The sequence below is a fragment of the Falco biarmicus genome, chromosome 3 (assembly GCF_023638135.1).
Source record: "Falco biarmicus isolate bFalBia1 chromosome 3, bFalBia1.pri, whole genome shotgun sequence".
Classification (NCBI taxonomy): Eukaryota; Metazoa; Chordata; class Aves; order Falconiformes; family Falconidae; genus Falco; species Falco biarmicus.
The window spans coordinates 68379690-68388669 of record NC_079290.1 but is presented as its reverse complement, the minus strand read 5'-3'; positions in this window follow the sequence as shown (position 1 = coordinate 68388669).

Sequence of the window (8980 nt, the reverse complement as noted above, 5' to 3'; positions counted from 1 at the left end):
AAGCCAGGGCTGCCCCCTCACACTTGTGGTGCTGGGGAGAGGCTCCCAGGCGGCAGCCAGGGCTGCCCCTGACCCGTGGGAGCTGCTTTTGGCTGGGCTGCCAGCGCTTGGCCCCACCTGAGCTCCAGGTGCCACTGTCACAGCTCTGCCTGGCCTGGCCAGGGGCCATGCTGTGCTGGGCATTCACAGGCTGGTGCCTGGCCAGGCCTTGCCCCAGTCCCCGGGAAGGCGCGCGCTGCCCGGTGCCCCCCGGTGCTCCCCAGGGCCCGGCTCCGGGCTGGGGGTGGGACAGGCCCTGGCTGCCGGGCCCTGCCCTGACAGACCCCCACGGGTCCCCACACCCGACCCCGGGGAGCCCCTGGCATCGGGACAGCCGGCACTGCTCTGCCTTGGTGGAAGAGCCGACGGCCAAATCTACTGCACGCGGACAAATGGAGCTTTAGAAACTGGAATAAAGTTTCTATCTGCAATTATATGAGGAAAAACCTTGCCCAGGAGCAAAAGGAAAGATAAAAGACAGGAAAAAAAGAAAAGAAACCGCTTCTAAAAAGCAGTTTGCTGCATTTATGAAAGGTATTATGTGACATGATCTAGCATGATTCCTGGTGACCTCTTTCCATTCCCACGTTTTTACGTGAAAGTAATTTTTGATACTTTTGTCTCACATCCAAAACAAACCCCACAAACCAAAAATACAGATCAAGGACACCAGCTGAAAAAAAAAATAAAAATAAACCATTAGGGAAGCATATAGTGAAAATATTGTGTACTGTGTTATCAGAGTTTTCTGCAAGCCTGTATTGATCTCAAATCCACAAAGGATTATGTGAAGAACTAACAGGGAAACCACATAGTAGCTTACCCAAGTGAAAATAACAACAACTTTTTTGAAAGATAACAGGCCCAATTATCAGCTCTGAGGGCCTTGTAAATTGTCTTTAAGGGAATGCAGTTTTGCTTTGCAAGGCTGGTAATTTGCAAGTGAAAAGAACATATGCATGCATAAAAATCCCTTGGGGACAGAGCAGAAAGGAAGAGTAGGAAAAGACATATTTATCAGAAATGCTTTAGGGACAGATGGTGACAAAGCGAGGTACTTTATAAAGAAAATATAAGGATGCTAGGCCTTCTCTGGTCCAGGTGAAGCTATCTAAACAGCAGCTATCTAAGCTGCTCTATTTCTGTTTTTAATATGTTGTCTTTGAAATAGTTTTGTTCTAAATAAGTCATTCATTGATACTTGTGCCACTGTGCTCAAATTACAGGAGTGTAGCATGTATGAGGCAGCTGAAGCAATAGCAGCTGAGTAGGTGAGGGGCCTGAAACCCAAGCACTGGGCTGAGGGGAGGACAACATCGTGAATCAGCTTTGCAGGATGGCTGTGGACTGAGAGCCGTGGACCATGGGAGGCCAACAGAGACATCATTGCCTTAATAGCTGTGGCCGTCCTCACTGAAAATTCCCATGCAAACCCATAAAACGGGACAGAAAGCCTCTACAAATGCTACAGTAGATGTACAAAATCTCGCTTTCATTTCTTTTGAAATTAATTTCAAGCAGTGGTTGTGTCCCCGTATGTGGGTGTATGGCATCTAAAAATCTTACATTGCTCAGTTTCTTTGTCCTTTCTCCTGAGTGAGATAAATACATAACAGTTACTTTACTGCACTTCTGAGGGGAAAAAAAAGAAAAAAATATAAAAAAACCATAAAAAGCTGTAAATTAGTTGTCTTCAGCCTCTTTGTTGTATTGTGCTATTTCCTGCTCTGTCTTCCTCTTTTTGTCTTTATTTTGCATGGTTCTGCTTAGGTGGGTCACAAGCCCAACTTTCTAAACATCAGAGGCTCACACATTAGGTGGACTGCTAGATTGAAAGGAAAGGTTATGTATGCAGATTGACAGAACAATGCAGCTTTGTTGGATTTATTTGCTTTCCTGCACATTTTGACTCCATTAACATTGCTTGCCTTAAATACACTAATCTGGGTAAGGACTTGAAAGCTTCAAGATAACATTTTTGGAAGGGTCTTCCTTCCATTCCTACTTTCAAATGCACAAGAAGGCAAAGTGTGTTCACTTCTGCAGATGGTACACGTCCCCTAGTCAAACTGGCATGTCCCAGGGATTCACTGAGGTTTGGATTTTCTCTTTTTCCCAGGTGCTTCACAAGATAGGTGGGTGTTTCATACAACCAGCCTGCATCACAGGCCTCATCAAAACAACTTAAGGTCCCAGAACACCTTTATGGATGAGGTAAAAGTACATGTTCGCTCTCTTCTTTAGGACCCTAATCCCTGGGAATACCTCATTAGCACTGTGTTAAAAAACAGACTTCTCTTCCACTCCTCTGGAGTCTGAAAGCCATGAAGGTGTCACCAGGATCTGTTACTGAATACACAAGACTGGCTTGTTGTATTGGTAAGATTTATGATCATCAAAATCTTATACTAACCCTTGCTGGGTTTTGTATTTTCTCTGTGGATCTGCACATTAACATGTAGACTCTATGGGATGAAGCCCATAGCCATCTGAGACACATCAGGTTTTCCTCCAAATTAATTCCTGCCCTTCTCCTGATACGAGAGAGAGATTAGAGAAATCAACAAACTGGAACAAATTAGGTATGGACAAACTGGATTGGTTGGTGGCAGCAGGCCACCATGATGGTTAGGCAGGCTGGACAACATGGTATATGGAAATGGCCAAGAAACATGGGTTTGTTCAACCTGAAGCTGGGAAAGCCAAGTGGTATCAAATGTCTGTCTACTATTAACTAAAGGGAGAGTGCAGAGGAGGAGACCGATCACCCTCAGAGGCACACAGCAAAATGACAAGAGGCAGTGATCACAAGTTGCAGCAGGAGAAAGACTGAGTAGATATAAGGAAAAAAATTGTCAGGGAGGAAGTGGCTGAGCACTGGAACAAGTTATCCAAGAGCCTGTGGAGTTTCCACCCACGGAGATACTTTCCAAGGAGCAGCGGGGCCCAGGTGAGATGACCCAGCGAGGGTGACCCAGCACAGGGGCATCCCACAGCATCTGAATGTGATGGGCAGAGCCAGGGGCAGATGACAGAGTCCATCAACAGCCCTAGACGTGGCAAGCCATAAGCCAGGTCCAGGGTGCAGCCAGAGTCCTGTCAGGAGCAAAAGGAGATGGAGCCAAAGGTTGGTCTGCGGCAAAGGTGCAACATGGGTCCAAAGCCCATGCAGTGGGCAGGGATGGGGACAGGACTGGAAACAGCAGTGCTCTGAAGCGCTGCCAGCCCTGCCCATCCTATCCCATCCCATCCCACCCCCAGGTCCCCCCCCCCGGCCCCCCATGGCCAGGGCAGCAGCCTGCCCCAGCAGGGCCAGTCTCCAGCTCCCCACGGCCCTGCCTTGCCCAGCCATGAGGTCCCCCAGGCCAACCCACCCTTGGGCCCATGTCCTGGCCCTGTCTCAGCCCACCCAGAGAGGTGGTGGGACAGGCCCTGGGTGGGGACACATGCCCTGAGAGACCACCTGAGGATTCCCCACTGCTCCTGGCCTTGGGCCCACAGGGAACCCCTGGCCCACCCAGTACCCTGACAGTGGGGTCACCAAGGGTCAGCCTACCTACAAACGTAGGTCTGAGGTCCGTCTGGGAGGCAGGGCCGGAGCTCTGGGCAGGGTTCTGCACTAGGTGACCTCCAAAAATCCCTTCCAACCAAAAGCAATCTGTTATTCCTAGAATCTGCAGTCTGATCAATCTTGAACAGAGTCTTAGAAGGTTTAGAAGAGATACTAGTAAAAATTTACTCTGTTTTTCAGCTTGTTTGCACTGATACTTGAAGGCAAGCTTCAGGTAAAGGGAGAATCCTAAGTGAAAGCATAAGACTAAAAAAAAATGTTTTTAAACTTAAAGATAATTCATTTGAAATATTTAAAGAGCTGTTGCAGCAAACGAAAGGGATTGTTTCTCCAAAATGAACGGAACAAGAGCAAGCTTACATCACACCAAAAAACTTGAAAGCTGGGAATCCAGAAACATTTTCTAACATTAAGGATTACAAAGTATTGTGTACTAGGTCTGGCTGGGATGGATTTAATGTTCTTCATAGCACTGCTGTGTTTTAGACCGGTGACCAAAACAATGTTGTTAACACACCAGTGTTTTAGCTATTGCTGACCAGTGCTGCAGCGTCAGGGCTTTCTCTGTTTCCTACTCTGCCACCCCCAGTAGGCTGGGGGTGGGCAAGAGGCTGTGAGGGAACACAGCCAGGACAGCTGACCAAAGGGATATCCTATACCATATAATGTCATGCTCAGCAATAAGACTGGTGGGGAGTTCTTCCAAAGTAACTGTTGCTCTGAAAATGGCTGGATATCAGTCTGCTGGTGGGAGGCAGTGAAAGATTGCCTTTGCATCACTTGTTTGGGGTTGTGGTTTTTTTATCTTCACTTATTAAACTGCCTTTATGTTGACTCACAAGACTTTTTTTCTCATTTTTACTCTTATGATTCTCTTGCCCATCCTGCTGCAGTGGAGGGGTGGAGTAACTGGGTGGAGGCTTAGGTGCTAGCCAGAGTCAACCCACCGCACGTTGAAATAGATTGCCTGGGGAAATTGTGGGTTTTCCAGTGTTGGAAGTATTGTAAATTAGACAATATTAGACAAGAGAGTAAAATAGATTTGATTAAGCCTGTCTTGGGTGTGGGCATGCATTAAATGAGCTCTTGAGGTCCCTTTGCATCATATTTTTCTACCTTTCAGTCTCTGCCTAGATGTCTTCTGAGATCAGTGGCAGTGGATCCGTTCACCTTTTCTAACTGTTTTGCAGCCATTAGCACTAGAAGCTGTCTGAGACAAGGGGGAGGAGATGTGAAACACAGTTCTGGCATTTAGGAGCTTCAAGAAAAACTCCTCATGTTACCAGACCTTAGATGAAACTCTTCCCAGGAGTTTGCAAGATGGTAGTTTTCCTTTGTCAGATTTTTCCTCTCTCAGTTTTAATGATAGGTTTGTTACGGAACATCCTTCTTTGTATTAAGGCTTCACTTTTCTTCCCCATTATTTTAAAGAGATGCTCCACTCATGATGGCCACAGTTCTGAAATAAAACATGTGGAAGCAGTTTACTTTTCCAAGCAGAACCTTGTTGTGGATAGAGACGTGTGAAACTAAGCTTGATTCTTGCTCTGCTAGCCTTTTGTCAGTGAAATATGGCTATGCTTTTTGGGTGACTTCTCTCTCTGCCTTCTGATCACAACATCTATTTTTGGTCAAATATGAAATCTTCCCTGGGAACAGAGCAGGCTACTATTTTTGTTGGACCCAACAGAAGGAGGTAAAGTTGATGGGCCAAATCCAATGACGGAATTACACCCACTTCTGCTGTGTGTGACTTTGTTACTAAAGGTGAACAGAGCTGCTTACACCTGGAAATTGCCTTGCCATTGACATTACAGCAATGTAAGCCTCACCCGTTACCCCTGGCTTTTCAAAACCAAGCGGTAGGAAGAAGCAGCCTCAGAGCCCAAATGCATTTAGAGGAATAGCACTAAACTAAACCAAATCAAAGTATCATTTATTGTCCCTCTTCTCTACTCAGTACTATGGCTCCAGAAGTAACCTTGCTCTGGCCTCCAAAAAAGCAGGGCTGCTTATGTGATGTATGTAATTGTAGAGTGCTGAATATTTAGGTACGTTCGTGGCCTTCCTACTCAGTATATGCATGTGTGCCATATAGTAATTAGTGAGTTTGATCCTCACAAGCTTCCTCCAGCAAAAGAAATACTGTTTTCTTTATTTAAACACGTAATTAATCAAAGTACAGGGCAGATTACACTTAACCTATGTAGAAAAGTGTTGATATTTTTGTGAGAGAGCACAGTGTGGTGTGCCCATGTGCCTGAATCCCTGGTTAGAATCATGGAGTGCACCAAGTCCCTACATTGGACTATGCACCCAGTTTTTGCTGTTGTGGACAAAGATGCGGACCCAGAGGAGTGCTGCAATTGGGAAAAGAATCTAGGTCTATAGTCCTGGTCCTGTGATCCTTCTTCCCACCCTTGTATAATGGTGCACCAGTACAAAATGACACCTGTGTGGCTCAGCAGTGCAAGTAATAAATACTAAAGGAACCTTCTCCCTTTCCCTGCTCCTTCCTTTTCTCTGTCCCACCATTTATTGTCTGCTCCTTTTGCCATCTCCAGTGTCTTCTCACTATACTGACCCTGGCAAGTGAAGGATTTATATTCCCAGGGCACATACTGCCCTGTGGCTCCATCCAATCCAACTCAGAACAGAGACATCTGCATTGATCCCCCATGAGACTCCACAGGGTCAGGCCACTGTACAGCAGACATATAAGCCTGCCTGAACACAGCACTACAGCGGGGTGTGTCTGCAGTGCTGTGCTAGGTTGGTTTACTGGCTTGGTTGGCACAAGCTTGAGGAGCTCGGCTCTGTGCCCTGCAATGGTGGCTTGGATGCTCAGGATGTCCAGGATGCTCAGTCTTCTTCTTCCTCACTGATTTCTACAAATGTCTTCCTGTCCCCAGCCTCCTGGCTCAGTGGTTGATGCACCAAAGCTTTCTGCAACTCTGGTAGCCCCTATATCAATGTGGTTGTAACTTTCCTGCTAAAAACCATACACACAAGCTTGTTGCAACTTCACATCCTCCAGTGTCTTCACAAAGCACCAAAACTTGATTACTCTAAACCTTCAGCAGTCACTAGTTGCCTAACTAAGCCACTTCAGGACACCATAGATCTTGAAGTCTCTCACTAGGGAGACTAGATTTATCTGCAAACCATGAGAGCACAGAGTAGAATACAAGAGTCTTGCTGTGCACTGCTGGGTAACTCTTGGCTCCTTTCCCCCCGGCTTTATACAAGGTGGTTTTGCCCCTCCCTGTAAGTGCTGTTTTGTTGAGTTTGTACACTATGCTACAATCTGCGTTTTCCATGTCCTTTTGTCATGATGCAGCAGTGACATGTCAGAAACATCATTGTTAGGAACACAAAATAAACCCAAAGACTGGCTAACCTGTCTAGAGGGCTGGAGAAGCTGTCTCGGAGAGAGTGGCAGAGACCAGACAAAAAAGCCTCCTCTTCTAAATTTACTGTGCACATTGCCCAAATATCAAGTTGCTTTTGACAGCACACCCCCCATTGCACTGCCCTAACATTGCCCAGGAACAGTTTATTTTGAGGATCTTAGGCTCATAGAGGGCTTTTTATTTTTATTCTTCCTTCTTCTGATTTTGAGGCACAGATGAAATAACAGTGGGTGAGGCTATTAGTAAATTGTTCTTCCCCAGCAGTGTGGAGGACTGGCTCGCAAACTGCAGAGCCAACATATCTTGTAAAGTCATTGATTGGATATGCCAGATGATTCCTTGTTTGTTGAAGTGTTAGTCCAGCTGTGCAAGTGGTCTAAAAGGAGTAAAAAAATGCACCTATGACCCTTCGTTCAATGGTTGTTCCTCTGCCTAAGAGTCACTAAAGCACTCTGTGCTTCTGCCTGCTTGTCCTGATACTCCGCATTACTTTAACTCAGATGGGAATGGTGGGACGTGTGTCGTGCAACAAGCAAGTGTAACAGACAGGCAAGCAAAGGGTCAATAGCCCAGCTAGATGTGGTTTGACTGCAAATGAGAACCACAGCCCTTGGAGACTGCTTCAGTCCAGCACTTTTCTTTGGAATGACCACAGAGTCCAAATGCCAAAACCTTTACCCTTTTGCAACTTGATCTCAACTACCCTGCATTTCATCCCAGTGTTTCACCCCAACACCATACCCAGTTTATCCACCCTGAAAGTGCATGGAACATGCCGTGTGTGTCAGTAGATGTCATTTTCAGTTTCTCCTTGAATATATTATTGAGTGTTGGGAGACTTTATTTCAGTCTTTTGTAAGTTGTTGATTTGCCAAAGTGAAAGAAATATGAAAAAGACTTGGCCAGCACTGCATGCTTTCCTCAATGAATTGAGCTTAAGTGCTTCCCCAGCTGGAATTTTCCTCCAGGGTTGCAGCTCTGCAGGACTGCTCTTCAGTGTCTGTTGTGGTTTCACCATGGTTTGTTTCCGCATCCTTTGGTGGATCTCCCCTCTTCCCAGGATAGGTATCAGATCCAGAAAAATGCAATCCCTGTTTTTCACTTTGGGAATCTTGCTATGAGTTCTTTTGGTAAGAACTTACGTGTGTGCATCTGTACAGCATGGGCTGAAAACAATTTAGTTATCTGCAGGAAACAGGGAGTCGCAAAACCAGGAATATTAAATATTATCTAATAATGACATCTCTGTGTATTCCTCCTTTTATGTACCTGAGTGCAAATCAGAAGTAATTCCACTGATACTGGGTCAGAATTAAGGCTTTTTTTTTTTTTTTTCCCAGAAGCCTCTTGCTAAGGATGTGGAAGAGGGACTCCTTCAACAATACACAAAGTCTTCTGAGGAGAGAGATGACTGACAGATGCTTTTGGTATTATATAGATAATTAAGGGTTAATAGGGATAGAAACTGTAAATCATTGAAGGATAAGGAGAAACAAAAAAATCTAAGTAGGGAAGAAAAATGGGATTGTACTGGAGAAAAATGGCAGAAAACAGAAGGCAGGAAAAGGAAGACAACAGGTCACTTCAGAAAAGAAGAAAAGTAACGCCAATTTAATTATAAGAAATTCTAAGGCAAAAGCCTCATTACACAAAGGCATTTTCCAAGCCTTTATGAAGTTCTGCTTCATAATGAAAGGACAAACTTTTGATTACTCATTGCACAAATGTAGGCAGGGATGACTGGGTAGCTAACTTAAGTGGGGCTTTTTGTAAGCACACATCCTTAACACTGAAAGATATTTATACTGCCAAAGCCAACTGAAAACCATGGGATGACTCCCACTGACTGCAGTGGCCATTGGCTCCAGCCCATAGCAAATTAAGTTTGTTCAAAAGTTATGTTATTGCCTTATAAAGTATTTCTCAGTCAATTTAGTTTCTCATCAAAAGACAGCTC